Below are 17707 nucleotides of genomic sequence, written 5' to 3'. Positions count from 1 at the left end.
CTTGATGGAATAGGGAATCTCTCTACAATTTTGTAAAATTCTGGCGTCTCTATGTGAGACACACACCCATATTTACACACAAAATGTCGCTATCCCTTAGAACGGAAATTATACGGAATTTGTAAGAGATTCAATTGATTATTTTGAGATCGGGTGTCAATAGCCAGAAACAAATATTTCAGGCAGTGCGAGGTCCTAAAACGCCAGTTCTTATAAGGCACATGATTGTAAGCTACTTACATTTAATTTTTTCGGTAGTTTGAAAACTAATACATTTTCGTCTTCGCGGAACGATGTTGTTACGTGAAGCTACTAGTGTGTGAGTGCGCCGTAGAAAGTGAAAAAGAACTATTAGTTAGGGTACGAACTACTTATCTCGGTGCAGAGCTAACAATAGAGCTGTACGAGAGAAAGCGGACAATTTTTGTTTTGTGTTGTAGTTCATCCACTGAAAGTGAACTGAAGTTGTACTGCAGTGTTAGTTGTCGATGAAAAGAAAACTAAATGTCCACTTTTCAACGAAATCCGTTTAGTATCATCTACCATATGTAAATTGTTGGAGCTAAGGCTTTGGGATATCCGGTATATCATCATTCATTATCTCCATCATTCTGACATACACTACTGGGTAACGTCATCTACCAGACTCTTTGGTACATTGTCATCTTAAGTTACACGTATCCATATTTTCTAATTTAATCTATCCTCCATACACTTGAATGTTCCAATCCCTACTTAGGTCTCTTGAAAATCAACAAAGAACTATCTTGCCCCAAGTGTCATTCAAGTAATTTTCACCAGCTATGTCTGGATTGAGAATTTCTCTGTAGTGAGGGCACATTGTTATCTTGGACAGAGAGTCGCTGACAATTGTAAAAATAGCTTCAGGGAAGAGCGCTTAGATCCTTGCAGTTAATATTGTACTTTGATAACTTTGTGGACGATATTAATAGGACCCTCAGATTTTGAACCAATGATGAAGTTATCTATGAAACGAGAAAAAGGTAATATCCTACTACTACAATATCAAATCCAACTGGAATGTGTCATCGCAACCCCGGTGCAACAAAATTGTAGTGATTTTATGTGGAAGGATCCCGTAAACTCCGTAGTAGCTGAAGTAGGTGGCCGACATCGGCTCATTGGTAGAATACTGGGGAAAAGCAAACAGTCTACAAAGAAGATTATTATAAAACACTTGTGTGACCCGTGCTAGAATTCAGTTCTTATTTGTCGTACCCGTACCGCATGGCGCTAACAGGGAGAGCATTACGGAGATGCTGAAAACACTGAACTGCGTATGCTTGAATATGGGCTGAAAGAAGCAGCTGCAAGGGACGAATCTAAGAACGCTTTACAACCACACTGCGTATCCTACAAGAAACGCGAATACAAAATTATACTAATTTCAGGGCTGACAGATGCGATTAAGCAATCGTTCTTCCTGCAATAGAACGGAACGGTAAGAGTCACTATTAACTGCTACAATGGTAAACACCCTCTGCCATCCACTTCACAGTGGTCTGCAGAGTTTAAATGTAGATAATACAGATTTATGCGCTGAACTATAACTCGTTCTTCTACCATTTATTTCGGCACAGTAAAGAAATCAGTGCTTTTTTTTCATGATATTAGGTCAGACAGGGAGTTTGTGAAATGTTTTTTAATCGAGTAAAGGTGCAGTTAGTGCTAGTTTTTGTATTACATTTAATTTCCTACCCTAAAGATACAGCGGACTGTTCGAGTAATTGAAGAGTGAAGAGCTTTCAGTCAAATATTAGACGAGGTGGTATTCTGGTAGACGGAATATCTGGGAAGGAAATCCCAATTTCGGCATTCGCCTTACAACCAAGGGGAAGTTCCCGAAAAGTTTGGAATCTCTTCAGTTGCATTCTGGGACGATGTGTCCCACAGAAATGTTTATTCTGAAAGAGACGTTGAGATCACAGATTTATCTCAAACCTTGTGCACTTTTAGTAGGCCATTAAAACAACATAATGTGCAAGTAGTAAATTGCACTACTCTGGCAATTCCGAGAAAATCGCAAGAGAAGCTTCACGCGTCTATTAAATAACTGATGCACCTGAAATTAAATTCGGAAGCTGGAGGTCGTGGAAGTCAAATGGTTAAGTGGTACGGTAGTCCGGCATCTTCGGTTAGAGGTTTAGCTCATATCTGTAATAAAAAAACGGGGTGATTGGATCAACGCTGAACTAGAGCGGGTGTCACGAGAGGTCCGCCCCGAACAGACGCAACGAACAATAACGAACGTGTATGAAGCGACGGTTCTTCTCCTGCCCAAACTTAATTTTTAGTCAATATCTTTTTATCAGTGGTCATATTATTTCATTCGTATGACATTTGAGAGGTAACATGATTAAAAACACACGTCCCTTTGCATGAAGTTTTAGCGAACTTCATGTTATTTGACTGCTTACAAATTTTAATGAAATTTAATTATTAGAACAGACATATTTATGGCTATCGACAAGTAAATGAAGAAACGCGTAGAGTTTTCATGAAAATGTATGCCTGACGTAATTTGTGAAATCCCTTATACGTGCAATCTGGTAAGGTACCCTGAACTACTTTGCACCTCGACACTTAGAGGTGCAGACACAGGGGCAGGCCCCATTTGGCAGTTAGCCTGCGTAGCTGTAGACATTTATAATGCAACAAGAACGAATAATTTTTTGAATATCATACAATTTACGCTTGTAGTACAAAAATAAGGGTTTCAGCGGGAGTGGAACCTTCGCCCTCTTATACGTTTGTATTACGAAGCTCGAAAGCTAACCACTTTTTTTGCATTTTGTTCGTTATTGTTTGTTGTATTTCGGTCGTAGTGGACGTCACGTGACATCCGTTGAAGTTCGTTGTTGATCGCTTCACTCTTTTTTTTTTTTTTTTTTTTTTTTTTTTTTTTTTTTTTTTTTTTTTTGAGACCTGTCAGCTCTCTGACCGAACACGCTGAGTTGCCGTGTCAGCTAACCACTTGACCTCCATGAACTCTTAACGTCAGGCATCTACGCACGGATACATCAGTCACATAATACACGCGTAAAACTTCTCTTGCGCTTTTCTCTCGATTGACGGAGTAGTGCACTTTACTACTTGCACATTGTGTTATTTTAATGGCCAAATAAAGGTGTACAAACGTTGAAATAAATCCGTGATCCCAACGCCGTTGCCTCCCCTTGTGAGTGAATTCTATGACTTGTACTACAGGTGAAGTATGCCTAACGTGACAAACAACTTAAAGCTAGAGGTCTCTTTTGTATTTATAGTGAATTCAACCCTTAATGCATAGTGTAGGTGATCAGCTACAGACTTCTATGAAAGTTCCTGGCAGATTAAAACTGTGTGCTGGACCGAGACTCGAACTCGGGACCTTTGCCTTTCGCGGGCAAGAGCTCTACCAACTGAGCTACCCAAGCACGACTCACGCCCCGTCTTTACAGCTTTACTTCTGCCAGTACCTCGTCTCCTACCTTCCAAACTTAACAGAAGCTCTCCTGCGAACCTTGCAGAAATAGCACTCCTGAAAGAGTGAGTCGTGCTTGGGTAGCTCAGTTTGTAGAGCACTTGCCCGCGAAAGGCAAAGGTCCCGAGTTCGAGTCTCGGTCCGGCACACAGTTTTAATCTGCCAGGAAGTTTCATATCAGCGCACACTCCGCTGCAGAGTGAAAATCTCACTCTAGCTACAGACTTCATTCCTTCGATGTATCCTATACTGAGCAACATTTTGTAACAAATTCGTTATGTAGTTAGGTGTATACACTCTACTGTAGCTGCTAAGCTGCTAGTAGTTCTTCATAGCGATCGTAAGTGGCAGGATGAACTGAACCAGTTCGACAATCAGCTGTGTGGATGTACCGCCACGCGTGTGTTTTGGCGGAAAGTAGAGACTTGTTTGGTGTTTGTAAACTGATTCGTGGGTTTGAAAATTACTTTTTTATTATGAAAACGTAAGTAGATATGGTGTAGACATTTAATTCAAGTGTCTTCACGATATATTTGAAATTAGGTCTGTTTTTGTGTTTGTAGCGATTGTCAATAATAATGCTTTGTTAATTTAATTAAAAACTTTTTTCAATATTTTCTTTCGTAATCTAGGCACTGTAAACTAAACACGGTAATTTTTACAGCTTGAAATAAAAAATTATGTATTTAAGGGTTAATGTTGCACCACCTGCAGCTTCAGAGGTATAGTCCCCAAAAGCAAAGAGATTGCTGATTATTTGAGTGCATGGAACGACTGAATAGCATAGAGGCGATCTCTAGGAGATGAAATTTGCTGAATGGTGAACCGAAATTCATATTCCATATGTTGTTCTTAGGACATTAAGATTGTCAAAAAAATCGTTCAAATGGCTCTGAGCACTATGGGACTCAACTGCTGTGGTCGTAAGTCCCCTAGAACTTAGAACTACTTAAACCTAACTAACCTAAGGACATCACACACATCCATGCCCGAGGCAGGATTCGAACCTGCGACCGTAGCGGTCGTGCGGTTCCAGACTGTAGCGCCTTTAACCGCTCGGCCATTACGGCCGGCTTAAGATTGTCGTTTCGGTATTAAATCTCCAACATTTTTGGGGTAGAGTGGGGTTTTTCTTAATGAAGATATGGTCTACGTGATGCAGAGAACGTCAGCAAATGAAATCAACGACATGAGAAGAAGTTGGATAATTTGAAAGTGCTAGTTTAGATAAGCCTTCATCAACACTTTCGAAGGACTCCGCAAGTAGAAGCTTTACGGCAAGTAAACCTGTTATTGCCAACGTACACCAGAACCAGCAGTTCTTGCAAATTGTACAATATTTCCGTTTATCATAAAACTGTAATTCAGCTAACGGGAACACCAGAAGGTCCTGAAGAAGATACCAACAGAGTAGTCGAAACGTCGAATGTATAAGTAGAAAAGGAAGAGGAATGTGACGTGACCTAACAACCTAGAAGATTATTACCGTAATGAACTCTAACGCTACCAGTTGCCCTAGAGCACTAATAGAGCACTCTGTTCCCAAAGATTAGCAGGGTCTTTTAATGAGCTGCTTTATTCTCCGGTAGGGATCGCTCGCCCTCTTAAGTACTTTCGAGCCCTCTGAACTTTTTCAGTTATTCCAGAAATCCATTTTCCATCGAGGCTTCTCCCGGGTGCAACGAGTTTTATAATTGGCTGCTAATGAAGCGGCAAATTGTTTTCCAGCGCGATGAGAAGTAAGATGATTAAGCTTCTGTAACAGTATCATTCAAACAACTTTGGAATCACTTCTTTCTGTACGAATATTGTTTCCCTGTATTGAGAAACATCTCAAACGATACGTCAGTGGCAGTCACTTTAAATACCCTCTACAATCACTGAGAGACGCTCTACTAAATGCGGGACTTCCATAACTGCCAAAATGCTCCACTTTGTCTTTGGGGGCAGATAGTGAGAAGATCACAAAAAAGACTTAAGACACCATAAAGCTATCCATTATTTGTCAACTCGCAACTTATAAACTGATGATTACTTCTTACAAAGATAACTCCTGGTGCTTGGTTCTTCTTTCTAACACTACCATCAGGCATGGTCCAACGTTAGACACTCAGTGACCAGGCTGAGATGTGTTGTACTACCCATCACACTCCCGGAGTTAAACACTTGTGACTTCATCTTGCGAAATTGATAGCAAGAGGAATAACGTAAGAAGGCAGCGAATTTCGACATGCAGGAAGTAGCTCTGTCTACCAGTACCTTGTTGCTAAGTCAGTAGAAGGCCAGATCTTAATACCACTGTAAAAGCTAATCTAATTCAATGGTCTATCATTTCCTGGCACAGTAATTTTACTGACATTTCTGGTCTACAAAACCAACCAAACACCCTCTCTCTTCTTCATCACCACTAACAATAGATTATTATACCAACCAACAACAGGTTCAATCACAGCTTGCTGAAAAATATGCTCGACCTCTCAGCTTCTTTCACCTTAGTGTGCCGCAAAGGAATAATAGGCCATAAACCTCTAAAATGAGCCGGCCGAAGTGGCCGTGCGGTTAAAGGCGCTCCAGTCTGGAACCGCAAGACGGCTACGGTCGCAGGTTCGAATCCTGCCTCGGGCATGGATGTTTGTGATGTCCTTAGGTTAGTTAGGTTTAACTAGTTCTAAGTTATAGGGGACTAATGACCTCAGCAGTTGAGTCCCATAGTGCTCAGAGCCATTTGAGCCTCTAAAATGCCAACTCACTCAAAACAAACACTAGGCTACCCGTGTACGGAACACGACACAAACATCTATTCAGAGCTCTGGATGCACCAAAGTATTTGCATTTTCTTATCCCTCATCCAGCGAACGTTCCTCACATGAAAACTGTTCACTGCTCCCAGCAATAGTTCGTCACATTTGCAGCATCAGAGCTGGTTATTGACAGCAGTTGCCAATCATGTGGCTGTGGGCTCACTACACATGCTTTATTCCACGGATCAGAAGTGTGTAGATCTGAATTTCTGTCTTTCGAATGACCACCTCCACTATTTCCTCTACTTCCTCAAATCTGTATCTATCACGTCTTGAATTAAACTGCTCACAGTACCACAAGGGCGCCACCTACCGAGACTTAAGAGAAACCGTAAATGGGTAACGAAACGCAAAGACGTACCACAAGCAAAAGTATCGATATCAGCGCAGCCACTGTTCAAATTTACTACCAAATATTAGTCAAAATACTGTGTGGATGACCAGAAAATCCTACATACTCTTAACAGTCCACCAGAATTATGTACACTACCTTCAGATCCTGTCACATATAGTAAACTGCCAAGTCCCAAGTCTACTAACCACGCATATTATCTTAGCAGCACTTTTTATTCATCCAGATACGCCTGCTCAATCTGCTTATCTCTGTATCGCAATTCCTTCACCACTTCACCATTACGCACCACTAGGAGCAAGGCGGGGAGGGGGAGGGGGACGACGTCCCGCATGCATAATTAAAATTTACACATACATTTAGTTTATGTCTGTGAATGGAGTGTGCAGAATAAGAGTTTATGTCACATAAATCAGTTTTTGTTAGTGTATTTGCTTTTCTTGTCTAATGTAACCGACCAATAAAAGTAATCGGCTTTACCTATCATCTTTCTTTGCAGCTCCAATATCCAACCCACTGAAGAAGAAGCATTTTATTTTCACTTTTCTCTGCTCCTTCCTTCGTTTTACTACTCTTATGACCATAGGTGCCAAAGAACTTATTTACAAACCAAGATAATGAGAAACTTAGGTAATGCGTTTTTGTAAAAATAACATTTTTATGAGATTTGAACCGTCGCTACTACATTTCCTAAGCCAAAGGAATCATAACATGTAGACAAAAACGCTGGTTAAGAAATGAAATAAATTATTTCCTACGAAATGACTGTGACAGCAATAAGACACTTTGTTCCCCTACAAATAAACTGAGTGGTATCTACTTTCCCTTAGCATTAAAATAGCGAAATAACATTACACCCTAACCGATACTTCACACCGAGATGACGTCTACCGTATTTATGTTTACTGTTTGAAGAGACTAAAACTATTTTGCTGTAAAAAAATTTCAGTCAACTTTCAACAGACCTAAACCTCTTCGTCAGTATTGTTAACACCATTTCACAATTTATTGAGTCAATATTTCCTCTCGTGTCCGTTGGAAGATTGTATACCATTAAAACCATACAAGTATACTTTTAAATGCTTCATAATTTCTTGTGATTTATGATCAATTTATTCCAACCCTCATTAGGACATGACCAACTTTTGTCCTTAGTCGTGGTCAGTATCAACTTCACAGTGTTCGCAATAACTGTAAATATGAAGTAATCTTCATGTTTTATTCCGGTACGTCACGAATTAATCTAGGGTTACTCCTTTGGCGCTTTTAGAATTTTGTTGCTTTGAGTTATGCGTACTTTATTTCCTCAATCGTAATTCGTACGATACTGTTTTGCAAATGTGTGTATGAATTCCTAAGGGACCAAACTGCTGAGGTCATCGGTCCCTAGACTTACACACTACGTAAACTAACTTATGCTAAGAACAACACCAACACCCATGCCCGAGGTAGGGCTCGAACATCCGGCGGAAGGGGCCGCGCAGTCCGTGACATGACGCCTCAAACCGCGCGGCTACTCCACGCGGCCTACTGTTTAGCATAATGATAAGCTGATTAAACACTGAATTACTACCAGTTAAATCGAAATTCAGGAAACCACAAATTTTTCATATTTTTACCGTCGATTGACATCTGTTACATTTGTTAATAATATTCAAAGGATAAATTGCAATGAAAGAAACTCATTTTACTTTGAACCAATATCGTTCAGTTACCAGGAAACATAATAAGCACTTGATAAACTGGCTGTGAAGGAATAAATAAACAATAATGTTACATCAAAAGTCTCTACGGGGAGGAGATGTATCAGAATATCAAGAAGCTGGACAAGCTTCGGCAGAAGAAAGGGAAGATGCTGAGTTCCCTCAGTTTTTTGCTGAGGTGTCGAGATGGAGATGTGGTACCAGTATTTGCCAGAATTAAACATCACATCAACTCCAGAGCGGCGAACAAGATAAAACGCAGAGCGAGCATGGCACTGGTGAGAGAGAGGATTCGAGATATGCGCCACAGGTTAGTTGTTGTGGCCAGGGAGCTGTTACACATTCATCTGTACATGGCAGCCTCCTTAACAAGAGAAGATTGGGATTGGGTAGACCGTGCCTCCTGGTCTTTAGCTGAGTGTGCTAGAAGGAATGCCTCATCTTGCCAATCTGCAAAGTTTGACCGCATGAGTAAGAAAGCACAGCAGATGGAAGAGACACGTACTGTGACTAATCTGAGTGGCATACAGTTTGATGATATAACATTAAAGGTACTCAGCAAGGGTCTCAACGTTGCTACGACCCCTAGAAACGTACCCATTTCAGGTTTCGCCAGTGCAGCAGAGCAAGTTGCAGCCACACTTCCACCTAACGTGGCAGAGGAAGTCCGCCGAGAGACCTGCAGGGCCCTCACCAAGGCCAGGCCGCCGAAATCGAACTTGACAACCGAGGAGAGGCTTGCACTCAAGAAACTCCGGGAAGACAGCAGCATTGTGGTACTGCCAGCAGACAAAGGGATTCCACTGTCATCTTGCAGTGGGTGGATTATGATGAGAAAGTACGCCAACTTCTGGAAGACCCTGCATACAGAATTCTGGAGTGTGACCCCACGGACAAGTTGGCCAAGAAGACTAGTGCTCTCTTGAAGGAAACAGGGATGCCCGATAAGATCATCAGACAACTACGGGAAAAAGCGCCAGTGCCACCTAGACTGTATGGTCTGCCTAAAATACACAAGGAGGGCGTGCCCCTACGTCCAATTGTCAGAAATATTGGGGCACCTACGTACACAACAGCCAAGTACTTGAAAGGTCTCCTGTCTCCATATGTGTGGAAATGTATTCACCACATCCGCAACTCAGAAGATTTCCTGCAACGCCTCAAGCAACTGCACATCACAGATTCGGACATCATGGTTAGTTTTGATGTGGTATCGCTGTTCACCAGGGTCCCATTGAAGGACTCACTAGAGCTGATTGCAGAGAAATTTGACGGTGCTCTGTTGGACCTGTTCAATCATACACTGACATCCACGTATTTCCTGTACAGAAACCAATATTACGAGCAAACTGAAGGCGTAGCTATGGGCAGCCCACTGTGGTTGCCAACATGTTTATGGAGAGTTTTGAGGAGAGGGCATTGGAGACAGCCACATTTAAACCCACATGCTTCTTTAGGTATGTGGATGACGCCTTCGTGATCTGGCCACATGGGATGGACAGGCTCAATGAGTTTCTTGAACATCTTAACTCATGCCACCCTAATATCGAGTTCACCATGGAACTGGAGAAGAATGGCCAGCTGCCATTTCTGGATGTACTAGTCCAGAGGAAAGCAGATGGATCAATTGGCCACAGTGTGTACCGAAAACCAACACACACTGATTTATATCTGCAGGCCAGCAGCTGTCACCACCCTGCACAGAAGAATGGGGTTCTGAAGACTTTGGTCCACAGAGCACGGGCCCTGTCAGCCTAAGAGAATCTACCTATAGAGATAGAACGTCTCAAAACAGTTTTCTCCAAGAATGGACACACGGACAGACAAATTGAGAGGGCACTCCAAACAGCCACTATACCACAGGTTCCTGAAGAAGACCAAGATGAAGCAAAGAAGGTGGCATATCTGCCCTATGCTGGCTCTGTTTCTGCCAGAATCAGTAGGATCCTCCGTAAACACAATATCAAGTGTGTTTTCTGTCCATCCAACAAGATCGGGGGACTGCTGGGGAGTGTCAAAGACGACCTGGGGTTACGAAAACCAGGGATTTACAATATACCTTGTCAATGTGGCATGTCCTACATTGGCCAGACGACAAGAACTGTGGAGATCAGGTGCAAAGAACATCAGAGGCACTCTAGTTTAAGACAGGTGACTAAGTCAGCCATCGCTGAACACTGTCTAGAACTAGATCATGCCATGAAGTATGAGGATACCAAGATTCTAGCACAAACACCAAGATTTTGGGACAGTGTTCTAAGAGAATCGATAGAAATTAAAATGGCTGACGATCTTATGAACCGTGACACATCGTACCAGCTAAGCAGAGCCTGGGATCCGGCTCTGGAATTGTTAAAGGAGCAACGGGGCCAGCTGCAACACTACACAAACAGAAGAACCAGAGACATGGAGATGGAAAACGAGCCCCTGACGGACTGCCAGGCGCACCAGACCAAAGATGGAACATCCAGAAGTGGGACTGGTGGATGCGGACCGCAGAGGGAACATCCAGAGCCGCAGCGGACGAAAAACGGAGCGGCAACGCTCCAACAGGTCGTGGTGAGCGGGCGCGGACCGCAGGGGGAACGCTCGGTACCCCAGACCGTAGATGAAACCCCCAGGAGCGGGTTTGGTGAGCGCGGACCGCAGTGGGAACACCTAGAACCGCAGCGGACGGATAACGGAGCAGCAACGCTCCAGCAGGTCGCAGGGAATGGGCGCGGACCACAGAGGAAGTGCCTGCAGCCGTTGGTGGAGGGGAAGGCCATAGGCATAAATACTGGACCAGGTCCACTCGAGGAGCAGTCTCAGGTCGCACCTGATGAAGGTTACGAGGTACGTGACCGAAATATCGTGCAAGTACGACGCTGATATCCGGCAGGACACCCGACAACCCAAGATGTCATTAGATCGCCGGGAAAGCCTGAAGAGTTACAATAATGTCAAATGTAGCGTTTTTTATTAGTACTTAAAACATTCTATGTCCCGGGTTCGAAAACTGCCACTGCTGAAATTTTGATTATTAATCAGCATCGGCGGTCGAAGACTTCCGGCATAAGAAGTCAACGGCCTTGTCAATGAGGGCGGAGGAGCGGACAGAGGTTGAGGGCACTCTCTTGTCCTTGGGCTGGAATTCTGTCGCTAAAGGCATAAGAATTAGCAATGATCAACGGCATGAGGATGAAGAAGGCAATGGAAACTGCCATATTAAAGGCACATAATGTTTATCCGCGGGACATGTGGCCTGTAAATTAAAAAGCGTCATTGCCAAAACATTCCGGAATAGTGCACCATTCGGACCTCCGGGAGGTGATGCCAAGGGTGAGGTGACCTAGAGAAAAAGATTGCATAAGCAACGGAAGGATGACGTTGTACGAGTCGGGGTCTGGAATGTCAGAAGCTTTCATGTGGTAGGGAAGCTAGAAAATCTGAAAAGGGAAATGCAACGGCTCGATCTAGACATAGTAGGGGTTAGTGAAGTCAAATGGAAAGAAGACAAGGATTTCAGGCCAGATCAGTATAGGGTAATATTAGCAGCACGGAAAATGATATAATGGGAGTAGGATTCGTTATGAATAGGGAAGTGGGGCAGAGAGTGTGTTACTGCGAACAGTTCAGTGATATGGCTGTTCTTATCAGAACCGACAGCACACCAACACCGACAACGATAGTTCAGGTATACATGCCGACGCTGCAGGCTGAAAATAAAGAGATAAAGTATATGAAGATATTGAAAGGGTAATACCGTACGTAAAAGAAGACGAAAGTCTAATAATGATGGGCAACTGGAATGCAGTTGTATGGAAAGAAGTAGAAGAACAGGTTACAGGAGAATATGGGCTTGGGACAAGGAACGAGAGAGGTGAAAGACTAATTGGGTTCTGTAATAAACTTCAGCTGGTAACAGCGAATACTCAGTTCAAGAATCACAAGAGGAGGAGGTATACCTGGAAAAGGCCAGGAAGATTTCAGTTAGATTACATCTTGGTTAGACAGATATTCCGAAATCAGATACTAGATTGTAAGGCGTACGCAGGAGCAGATATAAACTCAGATCACAATTTAGTAGTGATGAAGAGTATACTGAAGTTTAAGAGATTAGCGAGGAAGAATCATTACGCAAAAAAGCGGGATACGGAAGTACTAAGAAATCAGGAGATAAGCTTGAAGTTCTCTAAGGCTGTAAATTCAGCAATAAGGAATAGCTCAGCAGACAGTAAAGCTGAAGAGGGACAGATACCTTAAAAAACGGCAATCTCAGAAGCTGGAAAGTATAACATAGGTACAAAGAATATACTGAAATGAAGCCATGGGTAACAGAAGAAATACTTTAGTTGTTCGATGAAAGAAGGAAGTACAAAAATGTTCTGGGAAATTCAAGAATACAGAAATACAAGACGCTAAGGAATTAAATAAATAGGAATTTCAAGGAAACTAAGAAGAAATTCCTGCATGAAAATATGAAGATATAGAAAAAGAAATGATTACCGAAAGGGCTGTCTCCGCAAATAAGAAAGATAAAACAACCTTCGGTGAAATTAAAATCATAGGTGGTAACATTAAGAAGTCAACGAAATTCCACTGTTAAATGGTGAAGAGAGAGTGGATAGGTGAAAAGAGTACATTGAAGGCCTCTGTGAGAGGGAAGATTTGTCTGATGTGGTAGAAGAAGCAACAGGAGTCACTTTAGAAGAGATAGGGGATCCTGTATTAGAATCAGAACTTAACAGAGCTTTGGAGAACTTAAGAACGAATAAGGCAAAAGGAACCGATAACATTCCATCATAATTTCTAAAATTATTGGATGAAGTGGCATACCATCTGACTTTCGGAAAAATATCTTCCACACAATTCCAAAGACTGCAAGAGCTGACAAGTGTGAGAATTATCGCACAATCATCTTAACTGCTCATGCATCCAAGTTGCTGACTAGAGTAATGTACAGAAGAATGGAAAGGAAAATTGTGGATGTGTTGGATGACAATTAGTTTGGCTTTAGGGAAGGTAAAGGCACCAGAGAGACAATTCTGACATTGCGGTTGATAATGGAAACAAGGCTAGAGAAACCAAGATACGTTCATAGGATTTGTGGACCTGGAAAAAGCGATCGACAACGTAAAATGGTGCAAGTTGTTCGAAATTCTGAGTGGGGTTGGGGTAAGCTATAGGGAGAGACGGGTAATATACAATATGTACAAGAGCCAAGAGAGAAAAATAACAGTGGACGAACAAGAACGAACTGTTCGGATGAAAAAGGGCGTAATACAGCGTTGTAGTCAAGGGCGTAATACAGCGTTGTAGTCTTTCGCGCATACTGTGCAATCTGCACGTCGAAGAAGCAATGATGGAAATAAAGAAAGGTTCAGGATCGGAACTGAAATTCAATGTGAAATGATATCAGTGATACGATTCGTTGTCCTGAGTGAAAGTGAAGAAGAATTACATGATCTGCTGAATGGAATGAACGGTCTAATGAGTACAGAATATGGATTGACAGTAAATCAAAGAAAGACGAAAGTAATAATGAGTAATAGAAATGATAACAGCGAGATACTTAACATTAGGGTTGGTAGTCAGGAAGTAGATGAAGTTAAGTAATTCTGCTACCTAGGAAGTAAAATAAACAATGACAGACGGAGGACGGAGAACTTCAAAATCCGACTAGCATTGGCATAAAGGAAATTCACGGCCCATAGAAGTCTACTAGTATCAAACATAGGCATAAATCTGAGGAATAAAATTCCGAGAATGTACTTTTGGAGCATAGGTAGTGAAACATGGACTGTGTTAAAACCGGAAGAGAAGAGAATCGAAGCATTTGAGACGTGTTGCTATAGACAACTGTTGAAAATTAGGTGAACTGATAAAGTAAGGTATGAGGAGGTTCTGCGCAGAGTCTGAGAGGAAAGGAATATGTGTAAAACACAGAGTGAAGGGACAGGATGATAGGACATCTGATCAGACATAAAGGAATGACTCCCATGGTACTAGAGCGAATCGTAGAAGGAAAAAACTGTAGAGGAAGACACTGACTAGAATACATCGAACAAATAACTGAGGACGTAGCTTTCAAGTGCTGTTCTGAGATGAAGAGGGTGGCGGGCCGCATCAAAACAGTCAGAAGACTGATGACTAAAAAAAAAAAAAAAAACTTTCATAAATATATTTTTGGATTTCCATAACTCTATATATACTAAAATATTTTGTTGTGTTGCGAGATACATTTATAGGAGCCGTAAGACATCATATTTTCTTTGTTAAAACTCGGAACATGCAGGCACATAATTTTAAGATAATGTCTAATGCAGTGTATACGCAATATGGAGGCTTACATAGACAGTAGGTCGACGCTGTTCGAGTTGAAATAAACATATTTCTTTCCATTCTCGTAATATAAGAACCGTGACTTTGATGCAAAGCTATGCGAACCGTGCATTGTGTCTGGAAGAGCCTTCTATATTTTCTCTCCTGTGCAATATGCAAATCACTTTTACATTCTTATTTTGGTCGAAGTGAAACTCGCAGGGCATATTTGTTTTCGTCTTTCTCTCCACTGCGCATCCTATATTCTCTTTCCCCTTCACGCATTCATTCAGAAAAGTTCTTTTCGGTAAAAGTTTACGTCGGTCCCTTGCAAGAAAGAGATTTATTTCCGTTCCATCTTCGATACTCTGCTCCACGTCGCAGGATGGCGAGAATTTTCATAAACTTTATCTGTTGGCAGTGGAAAAATGTGACCGTCGTCAGACTGAATATATTGGATTTGGATCACTTACGGCGGAGATTTTTCGCCTTTAAAACATACGAGAGAGCCATACACTTACTTCATTCAGAAAGTTTTACTGCACAACGGTCAAATAAGTGATCCAATGATGATCAGAAGCGAAAATTTTAGTATTTATTTAAGTTGTCTTTCAAATGTGCCTCAAATTTAGTGAAAATAGTAGCCTTCAATTATTCGAGACTAAACCTACCGTTCATTTGTGGTCTATCAGTTTTATTTTCAACATAGATCTGTCTGTGATGGTACCTCCTCCCCCTGTCATTTTACACGAAATCTTCAGTCCCGTTTCGTACCAGCTTTCCAGATTCCAAAATGGCACAGTAAATTTTATGATTACATCTCAGCAGATAGTAATTACATCGCTTGAGGTTAACTCACACGAAAACATATTACAGGAACCAACATGAAAAAGTCGAATGTTACATATTCAACACTTCCAATTCTATATTCATCCTGCAGGAGATAGCTGTCACTTGGCGAAATGTAGCACGAAACTAACACACGCAGTAATGAACGTATGTTTTCATAGAAAGAGAGGATGCTATTAATACTGCGAGGTTAGCGATAAGACCGTCTGTAAATACATTGACACATATCCTTACACACCAAAAGAATCTAACAAATTTGTAAGTAATTTAGAATTTGTTCACGCTGCACGAACACATAAGGATTAGAAATAAATACTACACTTCACAACCACGCAGCAGTGGTCTCATTAAAATTCACGAGCCAACTTAACGACTTTAGCACGAGAAACCTTGTAACAATTTGATCGTAGATTCCTCCCTATGGTACATACATAACCATTTCTTCATCCACTTTATGAAGAAATTGACAAATTGTAATTCTGGTACTGAAAGATTTGTCTTTAAATCTCCTGTAGAATAGGTTTCCCCTCTATGCGGAAATTAAATTATAAAACTCAACCTCCTCGAAATGTAATTTCAGACGTCCTCTCTCTCTTTACCCCATGTTACGAACAATGACGTGTTCAGTAACGTGTTACTTACTTTAAGAGAAGTGCTCTGCCTCCACCGTCCCCAAACAGCAGGCCGTTGCTCCAAGAATGTGAGAACAGTGGCAATCGTAGGTAGTTGTTTCCCTCACTCACAATCACTTAACAGAATCTCACAATGAATCACACACTACTGAAGTACACTGGGAGACTTCGTCGTACGATATTTGCTGTAGTTTGGCGAAGATATTGGTCTTCATCAACATCGATACCCTTTTCCCCTTGACATCATGACATATTTTCCTTTCCATGCTGTATATATACTGTTTACGTTTTCTGTATGCGTGTGTGTGTGTGTGTGTGTGTGTGGTGTGTGTGAGTGCGTGAATTCCTAAGGGACCAAACTGCTGAGGTCATCGGTCCCTCGATATACACACTACTTAAACTAACCTATGCTAAGAACAATACACACACCCATGCCCGATGGAGGACTCGAAACCCGGCGGGAGGGGCCGTTCAATCCGTGACATAGCGCCTGAAACAGCGCGGACACTACGCGCGGCTAAGTTTTCTGGATACCGTATATAATAGCTGGCAGGAAATTTCAGCTTTACAGCTCTAACTTCCCGGAGTTCATTATTGTTCCATCAGCGTATCAATGGAGTGCGTGATGTGTCATTTAGCGTTGATTAATTCGTACATTACAACTAACAAACTTGGCAGACGACGCCTCACAACCATATCACCATCCCATTTTGCAGTAGTTTCGGAAACCCAACTCCAGTCCACGGACTTCAAAAGCTGGAGACACGATCAATAAGCATCAAAAGACCTGTCAGTATCTGTTTTATGACATTTGATTTTCTTAAAATCAAATTAGGTTCTTTTATTCTTGCAATACACCACACAATAAATTGTCTTATATTTTTCCTAAGATACTTAAAAAGTTTGTAACTCTACTACAAATTGTTAATTGTGGAGCTGTCGTAGCGACCCCTAATGAGTTAGGCAACATGCACAACAGACAAGTAAGGTGGGCTGCCGACCTCTCTTCAAGAGCTCAGATCAAAACATCGCCAGTGGATGTAAACATCAACAGACTTTCCGCATAAACACGGCACTGCTTCATGAAAAGCCATGTGAGAGAGATACTACAATTGAAACTAATGTGACTAAGTGTAGCACTCGGCCGAATCGGCGTTATAAGCACGCCAGCAAAGTCAGACCGGCAGTGTGTACCTACAGTTAGGACAGCTCCGGCCAGTTTCTACACTGGTTCTAGCTTAGTAGACACTCGTCATAGCCTTTAGTAGAAAGTTGTATCTTTGTAATTGTGTAGAGTAGTATTTTCGTTATTATTTTCTTTTCATTGCCTTGTGCTCTTATCTGGTTTCTGCCACCGCAAGAATTGTTGCGCTTCTTGCTGTTCTTGTGTTTGGAAATTAGTGCGCGCCAGGTAGGAGTTTTAGTTTGCAATAACTAATTGTGATGCCAATTATTTGGTATTCGATCCCATTTAGGCACTAAGAAAATGATAGTATTACGGTCCTTCTATACTGAGGCTCTATCAAGCTGTCATATCATATATACTCAGAAAGATATATGTCAGTCTATGTGCTTGGCTACGG

The sequence above is a fragment of the Schistocerca serialis genome, chromosome 2, assembly GCF_023864345.2.
Source record: "Schistocerca serialis cubense isolate TAMUIC-IGC-003099 chromosome 2, iqSchSeri2.2, whole genome shotgun sequence".
NCBI lineage: Eukaryota > Metazoa > Arthropoda > Insecta > Orthoptera > Acrididae > Schistocerca > Schistocerca serialis.
Note: the sequence above shows the minus strand (reverse complement) of the source record.